Source organism: Eutrigla gurnardus (genome assembly GCF_963514095.1).
Source record: "Eutrigla gurnardus genome assembly, chromosome: 24".
In the NCBI taxonomy this organism is placed as follows: Eukaryota; Metazoa; Chordata; class Actinopteri; order Perciformes; family Triglidae; genus Eutrigla; species Eutrigla gurnardus.
The window spans coordinates 6,015,443-6,040,192 of record NC_139935.1 but is presented as its reverse complement, the minus strand read 5'-3'; the positions used below and the strand labels follow the sequence as shown (position 1 = coordinate 6,040,192).

The following is a 24,750-nucleotide window of genomic DNA, read 5'->3' as shown; positions in this document are numbered from 1 at the left end:
TTTCTCGTCTCCAACCTTCTTTCTTCAGTCCTCGACGAGGACTGAAAGAAGACATGATCCGCGATCAATAACCAGCGTTGTGAAAAGTGCATGTTTAGAACCGTATTAGATTTTTTTTTTTTTTTATGTTTTGTGCTTAACACGACACCCAAACCCACACACTACCTCGTCCTTCAGTGACTCAAAGGCTTCCACACAAACTTGATTTCAAATCAATTTCTGCATTTTCCTTCAAGTGGCCTCCTCAGGTGAAAGGCAGAATTGGTCGATCGCTTCCATCAAGGATTTCTGCTAAGTACTCGGCTGAGAGGAGGACAGAGGGGGGGGGACGTGGCGGAAGACAACTCCTCTCCCGCTACCTCGCCTCGGTTTCTCCTTTTCTTCGTCACTCGCCCACGCAAAAACACGCGCGGCTCCTCCAGGCAATCACGCTCTTGTGGAGAAAAGGTCGGCGCGGTTCACCCCGAACGCCGTGCTCTGAGTGGTTACTTGAGTCAAGAGGTCATGTCTTAGCCACCACTCTGCTCTCACCCCTAATCATCCTCCATTACCCTATTTGTGTGTGTATTTAAATGCATTTTGTGTTTTCTATATGTGCATCCTTTTTTCCCCCCCGTGTTTGTCTCCATGCATGCACGCAGATCTCTGTGAATAATGTGTGTTTGCATATGAATAGTGCAGGTGCAAGTGTGTGTGTGTGTGTTGGAAAACCACACGGGGGGCCACGGAGGTGACGGAGGAAATGAGAGGCGCGAGAGAGGGGGAGATTAAGGAGGTGACGGGTGAGATGGTTGATGGGAAGGAAGGAGGGGAGGGAGGGCGGGAGGAGACCAGGGGTGAGGAGAGGGGCGTGAAGGAGGGATGGAGAGAGTGAGGAAGAGAGAGCTCTTGAGAGGAAGAGGGCGGTAATTACCGGAGTTCCTTCTCTTTGCACTTTACACCAGTTTTTTTTTGCGGGTTTGGAGTCTGGAAAGTGTCGCAATGCGGCGGCGGCGGCGAGGAAAAACAGTCGACCAGGATTTATATTGTTTTAAGGCAAATAAATAGATAAATCATTAAAAAAATTAAGGGTATGGTACCAATTTATCACCATTATGTGCTATTTTCTTTGTTAGCAAAGGTCTCCAAACCCCAGCATAATCATAGAGAAACAATAATAATAATAATAACTGCATCCAACAGCGATTACCTAACAAACTTTGGGCCAAAGTCCGATGGCGGAGCCACTCAAGGCTGCGTCTGACAGCGATGATGCATGTGCCAACCTATGGCCATGCCCTTGTCAAAGCACCACTGTATACGGCCTGATGGATGGAGGGACAGACAGGAGGGTGGAGACCACAGACAGGATGGAGAAGAGAGGGGAAGGAGTGATGGATGGAGGTGGTGCTGAAAGAGTGAGATGAAGTGATGGATGGAGATCAGAAGCTGAGCTACATGGAGGGACAGCTACACTTGTTCGCCGATATTTGCGCTTTGTGGCGTGTGAGTGTGTTTGGGTGTTGCGGGGTCAAGGGGGTGTTGATCTCGCCGCGTCTTCTTCTTTTTTTTTTGATGATAAATCGCTCTTTGATTCACAGCAGGAAGAACTAAGCCCCTCATCCCTCTCATCCCTCCATCGTCTTGTCCTTTCATTCGCCGCTCCTCTTTCTCCTTTACGCCGCGGGATCCTGTTCTTTGACAAAGGGCTAAAAAATGAGGAGTCAAGAGGAGGCTTCCAGCTGGAGGAGCCTGGCTGTCTGGATGTATATAATATAATGATTAAAATAGAGCCAGAAGGGGACATGAATGTCCAGAAAACATGGAATTTAAACGTCCAAACCAAAAACACAAATCCTGTATATTCAATTTCCATAAAGCAACAAAGCTGATGGGTGCTAATCAATGAACTCGCTGCTTTAGCACCGCATGAACGGTGTTTGTGTTCCCAACACAGCTGCTTTAGGCAAGTGTGCTTATCCCCCACTTCACGTCTTCTCCGCGGGCCCTCCACGGCGTCTCCCTGGTGACCATCTCCAAACAATCATCCAAGCCTGAGCATCTCCAAGACACATACTACATCCTGAGAGCCACTTCCTGTCTTCCTCCTCCTCTCTCCCGCACGTCATTTTCATCTCTTCCTGTTCTTCTTCCTCCTCCCTCGGGGGCCGTCATCTTCATAAACGGTGTTTAATCCCACCTTTTTTTAAGAAGAAGCGCAATCAAACGGCGCTCCCTTCGTCTTTCCAGAGGATTAACCCATTTATTTGTTCTGCGGCGAGCGCTCGTCCTCTCGTCTTTCATGTCCTTCCTTTCCCCCCCGTCTTAGCAGCTGTTGTGTGCGTGTCATTTTGTTCCTTCAAACCATTGTCAGCACGACAAAGTTATCAGTTCTTCTCCAGTGTTTACAGGAGAGCGAACACGACACCCGCGCGGGGTTTTGAACGCATCAAAGTACGAGACGAAAGCGGCTTTTGTTGCACAGGGAAAGTGTACCATGACACCATAGGGCCGTACAATCGGATATATCATTATTGGCATGTTTTAATATGAAAACATTATACAAAAGGTTTTTTTTAAGTCCCTGTTGGCCTTCACAGAGCTATTATTATTATTTTAAGGATATTTGCCCTATTTTAAACTACAAAAGCGACGGAAAATCGGGACGAGGGCAAATTCTGAGCAACGCAGACAATGAACAGGATCTCCAGCTCCCCTTTGGATCATTACAGAGTGCTTTTAATACAATACCATTTCCAGGATTTTTTTTTTCTCGTCAAAAACAATAAGAAAGGAAACTTTCTATTTAACTTTCCAAGTCACTTGGAAGGCATTATTCCCCCGATCTCCCGCTCCCACCGAGAATCACATTGTTCCAGCAAGTATAAATAGAAATAAAGAAGTTGGAGAACTTTTTTTTTTTTTCTCCCCACCCTCTTTAAAGCGAATCCACTTTTTTTTTTTAAAAAACCCCATCTTCGTCCGTGGAGTCCAAAACGATAAGCCGGGGAATAAACTTCCACTAATGCTCTTCCATGTTCTCCTTCAAACGGCCCCTTCAGTGGCAGTAAAAAGGACTGCTGTCTTGGCTGCCATGATGCCGTATAGACTGACAGTATGGCACTAGAAAGAGACGTGTCAGAAACCATATGCTCTGCTTCAACACAATGGCTGCCGCCGCGACGCGCCTATCCTCAAGACGACGCCGCCACACACACACACACAGGTGTATCATATAGCAAACTAAAATGGAATGCGTCCCCGTATACGTCACTCTCTCATCCTCTCCCTTTTCCTGGCTCGCCCACCTTTCCATCTTTCCCTTTTCTTTTGCTCACTTGCCTGATTGTCTCCCCCTCGCCTCTGTTTCTGTGCCATGCAGGGAAAACAGGACGCGTGTGATAGACCAGGAGGCTCCTCGCTCTCCCTGGGCGCCGCGAGCGTGTGTGTGTTTGCACATGTGTGTGTCAGCAAGATAGATGGACACAGCTGTCGGCTTAACACTTCCTGTCGCCCCTCCGCTGACCTTGCGTTAACCTGGAAGTGTTTCTCAACACCACAGCTTTAAGTCTTCCTGTTTGGAGCCGCTCCAGGGCTCGGCAGCTTGCCTGTCTGTCTCTCACACACACACACACACACACACACATGAAGACACAAACAAACACAAGAATGTATCCGCTCTAGGCTGCACACCATCAGAGAGACGGAAACATGTCAACCGCTATCAGACTCTCGCCGATACGCGCTCCGGTCCTCAATATTCATCAGCGACCCCGACCTCGCCGTCGACCCCCGCCGCGACCTCGAGGACGTTTAACCGCTGCAAGATAACGCCGCCCGCACAAAAGAAATCCATGAAATGACAACTTTTCAGCTTGAGTGGCTGTCATTCCACGTCTTCGGCATCTTTTGCTTCCCCCGCGAGCGAATGAATAAAAGACGCACGATAAATGAATAACCAGTCGCATGAATAAAAACCAGCGGTGACATGACCAGCGCTCAAGTGTGCGCTGCATGCTTATGTCGAGCAGGATGTTTCGTACGTCTCGCTGTGTGTGTGTGTGTGTGTGTGTCGTCCAGGGGGCAGGGTTGGAGAGCAGAGCTCCACTCGAGAGGCCTTGTCGGGCGCCGAGGCCGGGGGCTCGCCTGAAGGCACGGCCCGTCTGGAGGAACCCTTGACTGGGCAGGCAGCTGAATAAAAGATGGGAGGGAAGTGTCAGTCTGGAAGGCCAGGAGCGCTGGGAGGCCCCGTGCCTCGGCGCTGAAGACAAACAGATGCTAGCGGAGACAGAGAAGAGAGGACGAGGAGGAGAGCGACGGGAAGAAAGAGAAAATCACGCCTTACGGAGCTTCACCCTCGATTATCTGAAGATCCAACGCCCCCATTGATCAGAGGATGTCAAATAATGAATGAACATTCAAAGTACAAGAACTGATTTTGTATTTTAAAAGACAAGATGTTTGAGGACGTCGTTCTCTCATTACGGCACAGAATCCACTTCCAATCCCTCATTTTTTCCCTCTGCGCTCTGAAAAACAGCTACATGAGTCGTAAGTGTGTGCTAATGAGTCGAGTGTGTGGGCAGGGATAAGTACTGTACGTGTGTGTGTGTGTGTGTTTTGCATTTGAATGGAATCTGAAGAGCCCCGACATGTTTCAGTCGCACTCTGCACAAACATAGCTAGTGTTTCACAGACACCTCTCACACCTCCTCAAGTGTGTGTGTGTGTGTGTGTGTGTGTGTGTTCAGACACATTATCTTGTTGTTTTCATGATGCAGCGGAGAGAAACGATAAAAAAGGCCCAAAGAGATGAAACATTTGCTCAAAGTTTCCGCTTTTCTAACATTATTTAGACAGATTTTTGCAGATGAATCCATATTTGAGCCTCTAATTTATAATAAAATAAGCTACAGAAGCCACATTCACAGGAACAAAGGAGCAGAATGTGTCTGTTTGACACGTCTAATCATTTTTGTAGAGTTAGAGAGCCGTAAAACACGTGAAAGAGATGGCGGAGATAAAGCGAGCAGGCAGAGTGCGAGGAGGCAAAATGACAATAACAGCAAAAAAGGGCAGATGACAGGAGACAGAAAGCGATGGAGACCGAGGTGGAGGGAGGAGCACGTACGGCGGGAGTTATCTCGGCCTCTCAGTGTTAGCTGATAGAATTGAAGTGTTTAGCATATATGCTAATCGTTCACACAGGCACCGGATTATCGCCGCGCTCTGCCAAGAGTCCTCTCCCTCCGCCCGATCCCTCCATCCACTCCTCTGGCGATACCTTGCTCTCTACCTTCCCCACAAATCCCCCTCTCTTCACCTCCTTTTGTCCATTTTCAAACTCGTCTTTCCGTCCTTCATCTCTCTTTTCCTTCCACCTCCCTGCGTTTTTTGTATCGACGAGCGCTGCTCTGCCGCGTCGAACAAGACAAGCGAGTCGTTTTACATCCGATGGACGCCGCGTGTCTCGGCTCGATGCGACGCTAATAATAGATGATTGGTCGTGGCGGGGGCGGCGAGCTGAGCAAAGCGCACAGCGGGAGTTTATGAAAATGAAATCGTGGGCGAGGGGGACGAGGGATGGGCTCGGATGTGGAGCTCTGAGGTTATCTCGCCCATCCACAGTGGCCGCTGTGCAAATATTTTACTGAAGATTTCATGGCAACACACACACACACACACACACACACACACACAGGCCAAAGTCCTTTAAAGCCACAGGAGATTTGGACGCTCAGTGGAAGTCATGGCTCCCATTGGTGGAAGCGATTTCAGGTCCTTAGCCAGATCAGTGGCCGGGGTGAAGTGTGTGGGGTATTAATGGTCTGGACAAGCCGGGCCCCTGACTCCGCTCAGAGATTGAGGGGTTTTATTTTTTGGAGGCTTTAACAGCAGGAGGTGAGCTGCCAATATTCCATTTGTTATCATTATTGATTAAAAAAGTTGGGGTCCAGAGAAGCGATTGATCTCCGTTCAAGTAAGAGTTTCCTCTAAAAACACCAAACCCGACAGTGAATTGATCCTACTACCTATTTCCTAGTTAATATTAATGTGATGTGTCAGTATGGATATGGATATAGGACTTTTTTTACAGATTGGGATAAAAAACACAATAAGAAGTTGTTTGTGGTGAATTTCCAATATCCGGATACTAAAAAATATTATTATGATGATTGTAAAGAAGTGAAAAATAGAGCCTGAATTTAAAAATATAGGGGACAAAAACACATTCATCTATTTAAGGAGATTTAACATTATTTCATTGTTTTCCTCTAAAAAGAATCTTATTTGTTACCCAATAAAAAAAAAATTTTCTCTCAAAAAAAATGTAAATTTTAAGAGTTTTTCAGGATAACAGTGACGTGATATTTCCATATGCATACATCGCATGTAAAGTGACATCACATGCTTACATGCAAGCCGTCGTTTCTTTTCTATTTATTACGACCTGTCAGTGATTTGATTATAGCATGTTAGACAGCGCTGCGCTCCTCAGTCACAACACTGCCACTCACTATACATTACACGCACACACACGGACATGTACGTCGGTGCACACGAGCGTATTTATAAATATGTGGATAAGTAAGATGCCTTTTGATTGCAGGGAATGATCTGCCACGGGAAAACAAACACACACTCTCTCGTTTTTTTTTGCTTATTATTCGTCTTTCGTCGCCCTCGGGCGATCCGCGTCTTCTGCGAGACAGCATTTCCTTAGACGTCAGCTACGTTGGGCTTTGAATCATGTTTATGCATGCTTGAAACACACACAAACATTGACCCATTAGTGTCCATCTGGATTTAACATATCAGCCTCCTGCTCGGTGACTCTGGGCCTCTCAAGGCTCAGCCTCCTCACGCACACTTGTTGTAGACGGCGGACTGAAACACACACGTGTACGGACTGCAGACGTGTGTGTGACACGCTAACACACACACACCATCCAATAAGGTGCACGTTCCCCGGGGACGGCTTGTGTGTGCTCTGGGGTGAAGGAGAGATCAGCACCACGGACAGCGACGAGGCTCTCTGAGAGAAAGCATCCACAGCCTCCTCTCTCTCCCTTCATCCTTCCACCCACCGCCCGATTTTACCACTCCCTCTCTCTCTCTCTCAGTCAGGCAGTGTCTCTCGCCCTCCTCGCACATAGCGGCAGACTACAGCAGGGTCCCGGTGTGAGGTCACAGGCTGGCCTTCTTCTAGCATATGGACCCCGTTTCCTTCCAAGAAAACCCCAGCCAGATGAAAGCACACGGCACACTCCAGGAAATAAAAATACAATACGGATCATATTGTGAAGAAAACACACACACGTGTGTGTTTTCACAGCACGGGCGTCTTCAAAAAAACGCACACTGGCGGTGGAAGTGTCTGGGATTAAAGAAAAAAAACCACGAGCCATCTGATCTCGCCTCTCATCTTCTCTGTGAACCAGCGGCTCAATCCGTTTGACTTGGGAGTAATCTTGGTGTTAATACACACACTCACACACACACACACACACACACTCAATACGCCAGTAATCCACCCAAGACCAGCTGAAGAACACACACACTTAATCTCGGAGAAACACAGCGCCGTCTCATAATCTGGCACTGACTTCTTAAAGCGCGACGACGCACGGAGCCCGGTAATCTTGAATAAGCGTCTCAAACACACACAAGTGTAATCTTTAGAGGGCTTCAGTGGGAGCTCTTGGACACACACACACGCGAGCATATGCAGGACCACGCACACACACACACACACACACACACAGAGAGAGAGAGAGTTGGTAATCTTCCAGCCAGCTGAAGTGTAATCAAGAAGGAGACAACCATATGTCTGAGGGTGCTGAGCCTTGGCCTCTCTCCTCCTTCTCAACTCTCTCACTCTCTCAGTATTTTAATTGTTCCCTTTAGTCTCTCCAACGACTCGTTTCTTAACTTTGCTCTCCTTTTTTCTACCTCTCACTATTTTAGTTCCTAAAGAATCGATAAATCGCAGAGAAGACGCACTTTAAATGTCTTTTAAAAGGAAAGGTGTTTGTGTTGGTATATGTACCTAGCGGGCTGTTTGTGTGTGCCGGTCCCCTGTGTGGAGACAGCTGGTGTGGCACTGACCCTGGCTGGAAGGAAGCCTCGTGCCTTTTTCATGTCTCCCTTCCCACAATTCCCCTGGCCATTTGGGTCCCTCGCATGCTTTGCGAGTGCCAGCGGTTCTGAACGACCAGATTTCAGGGATCGAGTTTTTGTTGTTGTTGCGTACGACATCTATAAATGAACTCCAAATCAGATCCTGATTGTGAAGATTTACTTTAATTCCATAAAAGCAATGAGCTAAAATAATTTCCCGCCCTCCTCCTTCAGTCCATCCCTCAATCCCCGTTCCTTATCATCTATTTTTTCCTCTCCTCTGTCAGTCTTTTCTTAATCCTCCACCCATCCACTCCCCCCCCCCCCCCCCCCCCCTCCGTCTGATGAAATGACCATATCTAATCCTTTGGTCCCCTTGGGAGAGATGTAACTGTATTAAGACAGTAAATCCATGTCCTTACAACTGCTACACATGTCTTTCTTTATTATCCCTTCTTTCTCTTTCAATCACCCTTCCTCCCTCTGTCTCTTCACATCTCTTAAACCTCCTAAATCTGTTCCTCATAATCTTATGTTTTATTTTCTGAGCTCCCAAAAATGGTATAATCTCACATTATGCTTTTTTTTTTTTTGTTTGCTTCCTAATTCCTTAGAATAAATTCTCACAGGGAGCAGACAGTCAGATTCTTCTAATACTTCATCCCTCTCCTCTCAGAAAACACAGGAGCGCTGTGCAGATGTGTCTTTTTCTTCTTCATTACACATTAGCCACTCATCCTGGTGGACATCGCGTGTGTGTGTGTGTGTGTGTGTGTTGCCGTGGAGTCCTTCCAGGTGTCTCAATGCCACCCTGCTGATCAGACAAGCAGAAGAAAAAGCTCAGTGTTTTTCTGCTCCGCCGACTGCAGCCGCCGCTTCACTCCTGCAAAGCAGGTGCTAAAGACGCAAAGACCTTGGGCGAACTGCCTGATGGGGCCTGCTCTTTGTACGTCGCGGGCTTCACTACTTCACCGCCGGTCTCGTCGGCTTTTATCTGAACGTCCATATTCATTTTAGTCTGCCGGTAAAAAAGAGATTTTAATAGATAGAAGGTATTTTAACGGCTCTAAAAAGGAGTGAATTGTGTGTGTCCGACTAGTAAGTCCATGCTGCTCTGCTGGACTTTGTAATTTGCCTCATTGCCTTGGGCACACACACACACACACACACACACACACACACACACACACACACACACACACACACACACACACACACACACACACACACATGCAAGGGGCTGCAGAGGTTAAAGAAGGAGAAAGGACCAGCTGCTAGCTTTCTAATGTCTAAAAGCAAATAAGAGGAGATTTAGAGGCGTGGCGACAGGAGGCGGGTGGAGATGGAAGGATGTTAGAGCGAGGAAGAGGAGGAAGATGGATAGCAGGTGAGTGGGAGAAGCTGAGGGTCTTCTTTTGACCACATGACCAACTATGAATTTTTGCAAAACAAGTGGAAAAAGACGCATATATTAAAGTGGTTTCTGCTTCACTTATCATGAAATAAACGTTGATTGCACAACATAAATTTGGAATAATGACACCACCAGCGTTTAGACTGGTTCCCTATCAGCCCTGCTGCCACCGGACAAGAAATGTCCTTCAGAAAGGACAAAAAGACAAGACGCAAAGCCACACTATGGTTCACCTGGTCATTTCTGAGACGCATGCTGGGTAATCAGGCTTTCTCGGATCAATTGGACATCAAACACAGGCTCAGTGTGTGGATGTTATCCCCTAAACGCCGGACAGACCACACACAGAACAGCTGGACTTTAAACTCGGAGGAGGAAGACTGATGTCACATGTAAATAACGGAGAACGACAACAGTTACACTTGTCTTTCCATCGCCACTGAATCTAGTAGAAATCAGCCAACTTTCCATGTGGAAAGGAATCTGCGCTCTCTTCCTGGGCGTGGACGCGGCCGCGCTGAACGCCGAAAAAACACACAATGTCACCTCCTGAACCTGCGGTTTAAAAAGAGACACTGCGTGGAGAGGTTTCCACAGGAAGCGGAGTGAGAGAACGCGCTGTTTTGACAAGAGAGACAAACAGAAAGACACCCCACACACACACACAGGCAGGGCGACCAGACAGACACGGGGAACGCGGCAGCCGTGCAGACAGACAGTTCAGGGGGTCACCTCCACAGATCTGCTGTTTTAGCAGCGGCTGAAACGTCCTCTAAGGCCTTCTCCATTATTAGGCTCGGCACACACTCAAGGTAGCGAGGTGAGCTACATGACTGAGTCTCCTCTGCAATGGCGGAGGGAAAAAAATCACAAAGAGGAGAGCAATGAAGAGGTTTAAAACATTTGCAGCAGCCATTTCAGAATCTAACATTATTTCATATCAAATCTATCGAGACGTGCTTTCTCCACATGACGGCTTTCTAAACACTCAAGACAAACAGCAGCTTCATCTCGGCCTGACCTTCAGTACTAATGGCTATAACGTTATGTCTCGGTCCTCTAGCTCACTGTGTCCACGCTTAAAGCAACAACAACTGAGATAGAAGATAGAAAACTACAAATATCTTTGCACTAACTTCACGTTATCTCCGTGACGACCAGCCGAGGTGTGCCTACTTTCCAGTTTTAATCGAGGAAGATCTTGTGCGTCAATGCTTGATGAGGAGGAAACTCCTGGTGAGGCAAAGACAAACTCTTCTTACTTATTCGACATTGTTAAAAAGCCATTTAGACACACAGGCCAGGCAGGTTTCCTCCCACCACATGTGTACGACGGCGCTGACAGATTCACTCTTCCTGACGTATAAGAATGCACGCCACACCTACACAGATCCACAGTCACGTACACTTAGATAGGAGTCAGCGCAGGAAACACAAGGGTTGTCTTGAGCGCTGCCCGATGAGCCCCGCGAGGAACGCCGCGGTGCTTTTACGGCGCTATTGTTCTATCTGGACGGTTCAGACCAAGTTCACCACACCACTGGATAATGTTAAAGCCAAGACTCCCACATAGGAGCAAACGTTCCAGTGCTTCTCATCAACAAACGACATGAATATTGGAAAAAAGTAGAGAAATCTCACTTCTCCAGTCATTCTACTTCCTGTTCAGGGTCAAGCGTGATGTCAAACAACTTTTACTTCCCGGGTCAAAGGTCGGGGGCAGGTGTGGGGCCGAAACCGCAGCTGCATCCGCAAGGATACGCGTCTCTGGGTGTGGGTGGGGGGGGGGAAGGGAGGGGGGGACCCCGACTTTCTGGGATTGAAGGTTTTTCTCTGAAATGTGGACGCTCGTCGACGTGCAGCCCTCCCGTCGGTCCGCTGCTCGCTCCTGACTCACTCAATCTACTTTAATGTCTACATATTGTCATATAACTCGCTGGGGGACGCGAAGAGCAACACACACACACACACACACACACACACACACACACACACACGCACACACACAATTTACCATTGATTGAACCAACTCAATACACTCACAGACAGTGCCGGCTTGAAGCAGGAGGACATAGCCTGTGGCAAGGTGATTGAGAGAGCACTGTGTGTGTGTGTGTGTGTGTGTGTGTGTGTGTGTGTGTGTGTGTGTGTGTGTGTGTGTGTGTGCTGGCAAGAACAACTAGTGACATCTGCAGATGAGTGGCATTAAAGACAGACATGGAAGGCGCAATTTAACGCACCTGTCTCTCTTTTCTTTGGCTTCCTGCCGCTGTTGACATATATTTGTCTGTCTGTCTGTCCGCCTGCCTGTCTGTCTGTCTGTCCTCCTCCTCTCAGATGTGTCGGGTCTTTAGTAGTGTGATCCAGAGATCGCCCGCCGCTGCTCTTTTGGGCTTCAAACGCACAAGGTGAGATCAGCAGACATGAAACGATCATAGAGAGGGACAAAAAAGATGGAGGGAGGGAGGGAGAAAGGCAGAGGTGGAAGGGAGGGAATCATAGGGAGGCAATCAGCGGGAAAGGATGAAAGGAAAGGGTGGAGAAGAGAGGGAAAGATGGAGAAAGGGGAAGGAAGCATGTCCAAACCCCTAATATGGCTCGTTTTGAGGTCTTGCCGAGATGTCTTCTGTCAATTAAACAATTAAAATGTTCAGCCCAGTCTAGCCAGGACAGGTGGAAAAATAAAAGTATTTTGAACACGTCCAAGAAGCCACTGTTCTCAACAGGACGGTTGTTTTAGTTGTGAGAGCTCCTCTGTCTGCCTCGCAGCAGTCGTGGCCACAGTGAAGCTCTGGGCAAAGGGAAGTGAAGGGCACCGCTAGCTCAAGGCAAAGCCCAGTAGGTAGCACGAGTTACAAAATACACACACACACACACACACGCACGAGGGCTCACTTTGACACTAACTTTGTTGTACTTTCACTTCTAATTGTGCATGTTTTAAAGAGCGCCGTAATTGCTATTTCTGCATCTTAAACGCTCCTTTGTCTCCAAAAAAACAGCCCAGAGGCGAACGGATTCTGGAGGAATGTGAACTGCTGCACAGAGAGGTTAAATTGCATCTGCAGTATCTGTATTACTGACTTATTAATACCACGGAAACTGTCGACGCAAGGTATCAAACGCAAATTCATTGCGTGTAATTCATGCAATATATTATAGAAGAAAAACAAAAATAGAAGCCAAAAACATTCATTTTTCGCAGCAGCTCCTGCCCCTCCCTCCCAAAAAGCCTGCTCTGATTGATCAGCTGGCCCACTCTGCTGTGATTGGCCGACGAATCGTATGAACTTTAGCCACTTGTTCTTCAACTCTTCCTTAGGAAGTCCTTACAAAGATTTCTTCTCCACAAACCCAGTGCTCGACTATTGTTTAGATTATATCCGAACGGGGACGGGATTCGAACCACCGATCTTCCGATAGAGAGAGAGAGTAGAAGCAGAAACAGGAAGCAGCGAAGCTAACAGGTCCTCTTCAAGAAGTGAAGAGAAAACGCCATCGGTGTTATTCCGTGGTTGGATCTGGTCTCCAACGCCGCTGATAACCGAGATAATTATGCTAATGCTAACGGCGGCGCTAGCCCGCCCAGGTTCACGGTGTCAGCGTTCCTCACGTGAACCAAGACACTCTGCGAAATGTCAGCCTCCGCCTCGCACACGTGTGTGTTGAAGAGAGATGGCTTGAGATAAAGGGGTAGCCACAAGTGTGCAGAACCGCACGCTACACATTTGCATGCTTTAACACACCAAGCTCAGATATTAATTAAAGTTCACCGCTTCAGTAATTAGCAGGGCAGGATAATACCAATATGTGACTTATTGCCCCCCCCAGGTTCAGCTCTCCCTCCAACTTTAATTGAATGAGCGACATTAAAAACTTCAGAGGCCATTTGGCAAGGTTGACTAAACAGTCGTAAACACTAAAGGAAACACTCCGAGCGTCTCCCAAACCATTAAGAGTGTCCTCTTCCTGTAGCTCTAGGGGAGCAGCCGCCATCCAAATTGGGAAAGTTTAACTTTCATACTTTGGGCCCTGAACAAGCTTCGCCAGTGTCATAAGCTGTATGAATATAGAGGTGCAGAAGAAAACGCCGGTTCATAAAACGTCCCCAGAAATAGAACAAAATCATAATCACTATTCCTTTACATGTTGGCTTGAAATGTGTGTGGTTTGTTATTTATTGACATTTTATTTTTAACCATTTTTTTAAATCATGAGTCCTGCCAGTTACATCTCTCTCTCTCTTAATTATTCTCTCTCTCTCTCTCTCTCTCTCTCTCTCTCTCTCTCTCTCTCTCTCTCTCAGCATCAAGCCAATCAATCATCTTGCCTTTTGTGGCTCTGCTGTCTCGTCCTAAAATCTTACACACACACACACACACACACACACACACACAATCATTTACACATATACAGCTGCACGCACACACACACACACACACACACGCACACGCACCGTTTCTGCTGCGCCTTTGTGCTCCTTTAACCTTGAGGTCTGCGAGCGCCCAACTGTGATAATCTCTCAGACTGCCTTCATTACTGTTATAGGACAGACACACAAACACATGCAGAGACAAGCATCAAGGAAAAGCACATACATTCAAGCCCCGACACGACCACACCTGCACACGCACACACACACACGCGCACACACACACACGCACACACACACACACACACACACACACACAGGCCTGGTAAGAGGTGGAACATTTAAAAGCCATCTTTTTTTCCCTCTTTCTCACTATTGACTTGGATCAGCATTAGGCTCATCAGATAGTCAGTGCAGTGTGTGTGTGTGTGTGTGTGTCCGGTGTGTGTGTGTGGGCGTGCGTGCGTGTGTGTTATTGGCTGTCCTCCCCCTAACTGGCTAGACGGACACAGCCTCCAGGAATGTCAAACCTCCAACCTGCATTCTGATGTGGGCACCAGCAGTCCCTTGTACACCCTCGCCCACTGTGCATTAGTGTGTGTGTGTGTGTGTGTGTGTGTGTGTGTGTGTGTGTGTGTGTGTGTGTGTGTGTGTGCTTTACTCATCTTTTACACAATTGTCTGAGTGACAGGCCTTGGGCGTCGCGGTAACCAGACAGGTACAGAAACAAAGTGGAGAGATGGGGAGGAAACTTTTGACAAAACATCATGAGCTAATCATCAGTGTGTGTGTGTGTGTGTGTGTGTGTGTGTGTGTATATGTACATACATGCATGCAAGTTACTTCTATGGTGCATTTTTTTTTATTCTAAATTCAAGTGGCAGCGATTATTTTCATATTTGGATCACTGAGAATGTTTTGAAATTATCAAATTAAATTCTATTTTAAAGTCTCATTAGGGGAGTGAGTGGATGGGTATGGACAGTTCCACTTCAGTATAAGAGAGTCTATTCTTACACTTGTAGACATCCCACAAGGTTTCTTAAAATACATGTTTTTGCAGTATTATTGGGAGGTTAAAGTATTTTATTTTGCTTCAAAATGAGCAGAAACAGATGTCCACCCTGGTTTCGAGTAGCCTGACCACCGTTGGTGAGAAAATGTGACATTTCATTTAGTATTTGTTCAAACAGGGAAGGCTTGCAGTGTGTGTGCATGTGTGTGTGTGTGTGTGTGTGTGTGTGTAGGGGGGTGCCTTTGTGTGCCAGTGACAGTGACTTGGCATGCGATCTGCCCTGCCAGTCAGTCACCCTGCAGTTCTTTCTCTTTCATACGCACTTCCCCTCGCCTTTCATCCCTCTGTTCCCTCTGCGACACAACCTGTGGTTTTGCAGAAAGTTTGCAGTGATTGATTCTTTCATCTTTTTCTTTTTTTTTAACTAGTGTGTGTGTGTTGTACCTGTGTGTGTGTGTGTGTCTCAATCAATTGTCTGCTTCCTAGTCTTTCAAAACTGGCGGGGTAAAAAAGAAAAAAAAAAAAAAAACCTTGACTTTTTCTGAGAGTTCCTGCTTCTTATTCAGCGCAGAACAAAAGGCAGGATTAACACTGGGAGTAATTATTATTTTTTTTAAATGGAAGATGCAACAGGGTTACAACCCCAACCACTAGCGCCCAGGCTGGGAAGGTTCTGGTGGAACCTGAAGGTTTGAAATATTCTCTCAACTAAGTCAAACTTCATGATATTTAAGTTATTACAGGTAGCTCGGCTTACAGTACTTGACCTTGGCAGTAAAGTAAGCTTACTTTTATGGAGTTCGGGTCAAGGTTATTGTGTAGTTCACTTATGTGAGAGAGCAAATAGTAAAATAACTTACAATAAAAGCCAAAAAGAGCAGTAAAACACTCGTAAGTGTGGTCATTCAAAAGAAATCTCCTTATAAATACAGCAGGCCTATAATTAAAACTTCATTTAGATGTACAATAACAAGTGAGTCGAACTAGAGAACCTCAAGATTGTTTATGTAATATGAGAAAATAGAATAAACTGTCATGAGGAATATATATATACATATGGTATCTTTGCTTTTTAGGTTTGATTATGCAACAAAAGTACTTGTTAGAATAAGTACCTATGATTGTAACTGGTGTTACTTGATCAGGACAGGAACAGCAGGCTCCTGGGTGAAAGTCCTTTGTTTGTTTGAGCCTCCCGAAAGGAGCGTTCAACGCTTCATGACTTTAGATACAATATATAAGCAGCTATATCTTACTAACTAATGATATTCCCAACAGCCTCAGTTGTACTTTTAATTTCTTTTATTTGCTTCGCCGACGGTGAAATTATTTTGTTGAATCTTTACAAAAACAAAGCCCACAGATTAAATTTGTTCTGCTATTTATGAGAATTCAATTCAAATTGGGGTTCGACACTTCATACTGAAAGTTTAAGAGAAAAATAAGGCGACAGAGTTCACATTATGCAAAATATTTTAAAAAAAAAGACACAAAAGACAAGGTCGCGATTTCGACGGCTACAATCGGTGAATCAGCGAGAACGACTTGCAGGAAGACCGGCTTTGAGCTCGATGGGAGTTTCTTCTGATTTTGGAATAAAGAGATTTCAATTACAATTTTTTTTTAAATATATTTCCACCTCCTCTTGTTCCTCTCTTCATCTCTTCATCCGCGGAAGAAAAGAATCATTCAAAAAAGAAATTCAATTCAAACTTTATCACCTGAGGCCGTACACAAAAAAATATCTTGTGCTTCCAAGGCAAGTTTGTCCCCTTTGGAACAGCTTTTAAAGTCCTTTAAATTAACAAAAACATGTCAAAAGAAATGACGAGGGAACTGAGGCTGTGTATTAAGACTGCTATATTAAAAATACTAAAATATTAAAAAATGCCAGTCTTCTCTCAATGCCTGAACAGCATCCTTGGAGAGATTTAATTTCCCCTCAAGTGCCCGCCTCCCATCTCTTAGAAAAGTGTGTTGCCGATTCTCCACAAGGTTCCCCCACTCGGAGGACACGTCTCTCTTTAGTCGGAGTTCAAGTGTCTAATCTTCTGTGTCTCAAGGTCAGCGTTTGTATGCACTCTTAAGGCTCTTGATTCAAACAAACGAGAAAGAAAATTAATCGGAGGCAATGTATGAAGTGTATTAGTGTGTGTGTGTGCAAGCATGAATGCAAATATACGTGTGTGTGTGTGTGGAGCTCAGCTGCTCGGGTCCTCAGCCTGACGGATGAAAGAGAAAGCCGGACTTTCAAAAGGTCGTTTGTGTTGAAGCCTGGACGTATGGACGTTTGCATCCATGCACCATATAAGGACTTCCTCAGAGAAACTGGCTCCACCCACAGGCCTTCTGGGCGTCAACTAACAGGAGCAACATTAGCTGGTATCGGAGCTTAAAAATGTAAAAATATAATGTTTTTTTATGGTGCTGTCATCCATCCATCCCTCCATTACTTTGTATCCTCTCACCTCCTGGTTCACACCTAAATAAACTCATTTTTTCCATGCCTTTCTGTCACCAATCACTCCTCTCCGTGAACCTACAGCGAGAGACCAAAACAACACACACATCGGGGTTTTAATTGTAATTTTGAGTGCAGGGGTAGCGCCTGAGGCAGGACTCTGATGAAAAAATGAGCCGGCGTCCATTCGTTTACAGCATTAGCCCAAACATAAGATGACACTCATTCTATGTGAACCCTCTCTTTAAAAAAAGGGTGTTTTTGAAGATACAAAAACGCTTTCGGGCAAGTTTCTCTGATTTTACTGACGTAAAAGTGGAAATAAAACAGCTGCAGTGCCACTAACACACCAAGTGTTAACCTGTTTATTAGTCTAGCCATTAACTTTAACCACATGCAACGCCTAACCACCAAACAGAGTCCATATCCTCAACACAAGGATGCACACACCCTCGCTAACTGCTCCTCTGCACACTCCCTGTATGAACAGTAAAGACGGATGAAGACCTCTTTTGTTGTTTCCCCCTTTTTCAATTGAATTTTTAAAAAAATCCACTGTGATCTTATCCATTATGAATGCGTTGGCATGTCAAAGTGACAACACGCGCGCGCCGACACATTCAGCATTCAGAGCTAACACCGGGTTTTCCCACATGTGCCGACTCCAGATGGCCTCAAAGAGACGGCGGTTAATGCCAACATCACACACACACACACACACACACACACACACACACACACACACACACACACACACACACACACACACACACACACACACACGCGTACACAAAGCAATGACCCAAACCTGACAACCCTCTAACCAGGTTTCACGCTGGGATCAAAAACAAATTATGAAAAAAAAAAAAAAAAAAAAAAAACGGACGGCGGTGAAGGCTTTAAAGAGAGAATTACCTCCCTTACAATAAGAGGAAGCATCAAAGTGATGCTAAGAGTGCCTGCACATGTAGCACACACACACACACACACACACACACTAGAAAGGCAATGAACAAAATTTAATTTGAGCTCTTTTAAATGTCACCTATTGCTCAAACTCTAACAGTTCTAAGACGTGAACGAGAGCTCGTAAGCAAGAGGACGTGTTGTTTCTGATGTTTATCCCCGGAGTCGTCGCCAAGACAGCGGCGTGACGACAACCTCTTGATTGCGGGGCGTTGGGAGACGTAATCACGCGAATTATAATTAGCGAGTCAACATCGTGCAGGCAGCTTAAGTCGTTGGGATTGTTCAGGTGAATGGCTAAGTCTATTTGCTGTTCCTCCTGGTGTGCTCCTCCACTCCCACTCCCGTCATTGACTCTCAAAAGATCCCTTTTTAATTGGATACGAATTGGAGACGTCATAATTAGACACGGATGTCGTTTTTATTCTTCTTATTTGATGGGAGTAATGCACTTCTGCAGCAGCAGAGAAAACTGCGATATTACAGACTAATCTTCAGGATATGTTTTCCCGTGTAGACCTGGTAGGGAAAAAAAAATTACTCCTCCTTTGTGGAAGTGCACTGACCTTTCTGAGAGGGGAACGCAGAGCAAACATTAAATGACAGAGCTAATTGTTTCACCCCGGAGTCCATTCTGTCTCTCATTCCTCTTTACTTCCAACAGTCCCTTCCATCATTTCTTCTAATTTCTCACAATTACCGTCTCCTTATGCTCTCTCCGGTCCGCGTGTGTGTGTGTGTGACCTTCGTGAACCGTACGGCCATTTATGGAGATTAGATAAAGTTGCCTCTTGCATGACTCATTGGCATGCATTAAGCAGAGTACAACAATAACACACACACACAGAGAGAGAGAGAGAGAGAGGCAGACGTGCATATAAAGACCATCTTAAATCAAGGATATAGGACTAAATTAAAGGTAAAAGGGCTTTTGGTTTTCTTCTTCTGGGAGACATCATCTGTTTTTCAAAAAGCCATGCTCCGCATCCTTTTCCCCCCCTCTCTAATGGATTTTTGATTTTTCCAGAGAATGCAACACAATTAGCTCGTCTTCCATATTTTTTTATATATATATATATTTATTAATGACACATTTACTCTTTTCTTTCCCTCTTGCTGTTGTCCTCTAAATTGGAGAGGCCTTAAAAGTGCATGTGTGTGGCAGCATGTGTAATTTGAATATGCTTAGGGTTCATTATTTTTATTTTTTTTATAAGAAACTTTAAATTAATCAGTGTTTAAGTAGAATGAACTCAGATGAAAACGTACTAAACAGCACACAAATCAAGCTAAAAGTCAGATTATTAATATACCATACCAAGAATGCAGTAAACATAAAAGGCAGGGTTTAGCTGAACTAATCAAACATACAAACGCAAGGGAATGAAAGCTCCACGACCGTCTGCAGGCCTTCAGAACCACCAATAACAACTTAGATAATCACACTTTACGTTAAAAACCAAACCCTCCTCTCATTTCACCTCACTTCCTGCCTGGTGTGATTAAAAAGACCGGCCTTTTCCTGTGGGTTTCCAGTCGGAACGGTCCGGGATCCTGTTTCCCGTCGGTGCAAGTCTGGACACATTTTTAATAAAAAATGCATTGGCAGTTCACGAGGTGCTCATGGCCACAGTCCGAGCGTGTCTTTCACAGTTAGCGAAAGGTGACGGCGCTGACATTGTCACGCACCCAACCCCACGTCAAGGTCACATGCTCACCTCCGTGGAAACCAACGAGTGCTGTTGATTTTGAGCAGAAAACACAAATGCGGTGGAAGTGGACGCCTCCTTCATTTTCATCACACAGCGAAAGAAAAAACAACAACTACCAGCTTCTCCCACGTCTTTCAAGTCTTCCCACCTGCTCCACACTCGGCTTTCACGTTAAAGAGTTCACCTTCATACGTTGGCCAACAAACACTTCCACTTGCATCTTTTGTCCGCCCCCCCCCCCTTCTGCATTAACTCCTTGTTTCCACATCTTGTCTGCAACCGTCCTTCAAAAACGGATTCCTTTCAACGCCAGGTGCGGCTCTGTTATTCTCTCAGATGGAGCGCTGCCACACAGAAAATCCGCCCGAGAAAGAAAGTCTCACCGAGATACTCCCGGGTCCCACTTCCCAGCCGGGGCAGCCACGGCTACGCTGCCCGACCGGCGGACTCCTGGCACAGAACACAACACTCCCTCTCAAGGAGCAGATGCTTGCTTCCTCTTGACATATGCCCCTGAGATGGAGCAGGGTGGACGGGGATGGGAGGGGATGTTGGAGGGGGTTAATCTGGAGGAGCAGAGGAGCTGAGGACACGATGGGATGACCTGATCTCACGTTGTTTCATACACTTCTTTCAATCGCCAGTCAGACGTGACAGTCAAACCGTCATGGAGGTTACGTCAAGGCTCTTCGGAGGTCAGTAAGGTTGAGGACTTTAGAGAAAAAGCTCACTTTTTTTTAATAAATTAAGAGCCAAGGGCACACGGCCAATGAAGTATGAAAGAGAGGAGAGAATAAAGCCGGAGAGCAAAGTGAGCTCCTTCTCGGCTGAAGACAAACAGATGGCGTTGTGAGGTGGAAGACGAGATACGAAGGAGGAACACTCGCATCCCAAATCATCATCATTTCTACTCACATTATTGACCGGGGAACAAAACCACATTGACTTTGCTCCGGGATGAAAGCTGCTGGCTTTTGCTGCCTGGAAGGTGTTGGAAGTGGTATTACTATATAAACCTACACCCATAGTCACTTTGAATTGATCTGGATGTGTTTTGAGGGACGGCGAATGAACGTGGAAATGAAAGGTCGTGATCCGTATTCACAACTAGAATGTTTCATCAGTAGCTCTTTTCAAAGACTTCACATATACCTGGCCTTGGTGGGTTTTTTTCCCTTTTTTTGACTGAGCATTCACGCTAAGAGAAAGAGGTATAATAACCACATGATTGATTTCAAAACAGCAGGTCATCCAAAGGAAAGGCATCGCAGCGTCGACTCGTATCCAGTCCTGCAGGTAGTTTGGCTTTTATTCCCTTTGGGTTTAAGACTTTTTATTCTAAAGAGTAAGTCTAACACATTTAAATAACTACATTTGTTACAAAAAAAATACTATACATTCCCACAGGACACAAACGGTGGCCTCCTGGGTGAAAGTCCTGTGTTTGTTTGACCGTCCCCACTCCAACAACAACTAAATGTTTTGCATAAACAACTTAAACAACCTCAAATAAGACAACATTTAAAATGTTTTTTCAAAATCACGTACCCTCAAGTCTCTCTTCCTCCTGTCAGTTTTGTCAACAGTTTGGCATTTACTTTCTGGCAATAAACACACAAGATATCCTATATGCAGGCATCGCACACACACACACACACACACACACACACACACACACACACACACACACACACACACACACACACACACACACACACACACACACACACACACACACACACACACACAAAACACTGTCTGTCTTTTCATTAAAAGCAAACAAACAACGCCAAGAACACACGCACACTTGGAGAGCCCCCGTAAACAGCGGTTCTAAGTCTTTCATTAATACGCACAAGAATTTAATTAACGGCTATTGACGAGCTCGCTCTGTCTTAAGGACGTGTTTGTTTGTGTATGTGTGTGTGTGTGGGTGCTGTGTATCTTAAGGACACGCTCGTTATGCAGTCATTATACGGTGATCTTGATTTGTCAAGCGTGAAGAGGAGAAGCTCACACACACACAGACTACAGTGTGAAATATGAACGCGGTGTGTTGACGGATTAGACGGGGAGTTTTTAATCATCTTAATTAAACCTAATTGTTATTTGTTGAATATGTGGCATTTATGAAGTTCACAGGAATACAAAAGCAGATGGAGTACTAATTAAAACCGAAGAACTGCGATTCATTACAAGAATCTGTTAAGAAGCGGGGGCGAGGTATACGAGGAGACGCTGAGCGAGTATAAACAACATCCAGCACACGGTGTGATTACCAAAATGAGGGTTCCTTGTTGCTCGATAAACACCATACAGAGACGTCTTTTCTATTGTCAGGCCTGTGAATTGTGGACTTGTTAGCGCTAATTGTTCGGCTGTTAGGACGCCATCATTACAGAAAAGCTTTGCAGACTACTTTATGAGAAGTTACAACGTGTACCAACACATTCGCCTGCTTGGAATAGATAATCACGGTTGCACCGCCAATCCACGACACTTCTCAGGTGATCTGGTTGAGACTTGCAATCCACTATTCTCTTCTTTCTCTAATAATAACATAAACGTCTTGATACTGAAATGATACCACGGCCTTAAACGCTAAATATCACATGAAAACAACGTTAAAAAATAACGCTTTTTTTTGTAAAACAGCGCCCCCACCTGCACATGCATCACCATTCAGGTTGAGAGTGGTACTGCAGCGCGGCAGACGGCGAGACACTTCCACAACAAAAACACACAAAATGATAATAAATTCTAATAAAGTACTGTGAGAACTACATGTAGAAAGCAAAGTGGAGGTTTTCCTTTCTGTTTGGTAAAAAATATATATATAACATGTTGTTTGGTGGATTATACCCTTCAAGAATTGAAATTTAACAATGGAGAACAACTATTATCAGCCAAAGTAAAGAGGCAGAGGTGGTTTAATAGGCATTTAAAGAGGGGGGTCTGTAATGGGAAAGGACAGTTTATTCTTCACAGGTAAAATCATTATGAGTGTTATAGAGTCAGATGAATGCCTGATTCTTCTGTGGCTGGCAAGAGTCCTCCTACAACAGTAATTACTGACTCTCGTCGCTCTGGAAGACGATCCAGGAGCACACACACACACACACGCACGCACGCACGCACGCACGCACGCACGCACGCACGCACGCACGCACGCACGCACGCACGCACGCACGCACGCACGCACGCACGCACGCACGCACGCACGCACGCACACACACACACACACACACACACACACACACACACACACACACACACACACACACACACACACACACACACACACACACATACACACACACACACACACACACACACACTGTTCCTGCCAAAAGACAACACCCAGCACTCCCTTCCTAGATGCACCTGAGGAAAGAATAACTGTCGCCACACACACATCCTTGCACCTGAGTACACTCACTTGCCAGCAAAAGGCCACAGCGCCGTCTGTTCCGCCACACTCTCTCTCTCTCTCTCTCTCACACACACACACACACACACACACACACACACACACACACACACACACACACACACACACACTCTGTCCCTCTTCTTTGCTCTTAATTTTCCTTCTCATTTTATTCAAACGTTGCTCTTTTTCACATAGTTAGGGCGCCTCAGTCGTCATGACGCCCACTCGTGTTGCTTTAAGCGGAGACATCCCACGTGAACAGGGGACATATCTTCACGACTACATCTCACCACAAACCACCAAGTTGATCGCTTCTCACACGACTGCTTCAATGAGCCGTTATCTTATTAAATATGTGCTGATTTGCATTTAATTCCAGGTGAACGAGATAAAACAAAGAATTTGTGCATTATGTAACGCTAACTTTGGGTGCCATTTAGTCAAATAAACACCTAAATGTGTATTTTGGATGATTACTTTTCAAAGCATGGACCGCCCAGCACATAATTATTAACACATGATACGTAACGGCGCCTTAAAACGCCGTTTAAAAGTCTTTGTTGTGCATTGGAGGGGCGTTAATTGTCTCAAGGAGAAAGACGAGCATTTCTACATCGTTAATACAAATGCACACATGTTTAGCAGGTTGCCACCTTGTCCCAGGGGGCGCGCGCACACACACATTTAGCACGTTTAGCACCTTGTAAAAACCCCCGGTGACCCAGAAGGAATCTCTGACAGATTGAAGATGGGGGAGGAGGGAGGAGGAGGGGGGAGGAGACAACAAGAAGAGGGAGGAAGACACACCTGTTATTAGCTTTGCTCCAGACGGCCGACGACGGGATGGAAGTTGGGACGGACGGATCGAAGAAAGGATGACGAGAATGAGACAGAAGGAGATCCTGTGAGAGAAGGGGAGCAACCGTTAAGGCATTAATAATGGATGGCGGATCCTTAGAGACCGTGTTCACATTAATAATGGAGGAGACTCAGCTGGAGGGGGCAAGGAAACCCCTCCTGAGGAACGATAAGAAAGTACTCGCACGGTGGTCCGAAACTCATTTATTTCACGATACATTCTTACAGCAATCAAAGTTGTTGGCGATATCACCATAACTGCATGAAAATTGCCTGAACTTAAATCCAAAATCCATCGTGTCTGGGTGTTTTCAGATCACCAGCGTTCCCCTCTATTTCCTGGCAAACACCTGACGCCCACAGGAAGAAAGGGAAGTCCCTGACAGGAAATACTCCCTCAAAACATATTGCATTACATG

General features: G+C 45.7%; 1 long non-coding RNA gene across 1 annotated transcript in view; it reads right to left on the bottom strand.

Moving 5' to 3' along the window:
- LOC311009918 overlaps nucleotides 1-24,377 on the bottom strand; it is a 53,950-nt gene extending 29,573 nt beyond the window's left edge. Inside the window, exon 1 of the long non-coding RNA XR_014596711.1 lies at nucleotides 24,281-24,377. This is a non-coding gene — a long non-coding RNA (uncharacterized lncRNA). The remainder of the gene's footprint in view (nucleotides 1-24,280) is intronic.
- Between the last annotated feature and the right edge of the window lie 373 nt (nucleotides 24,378-24,750).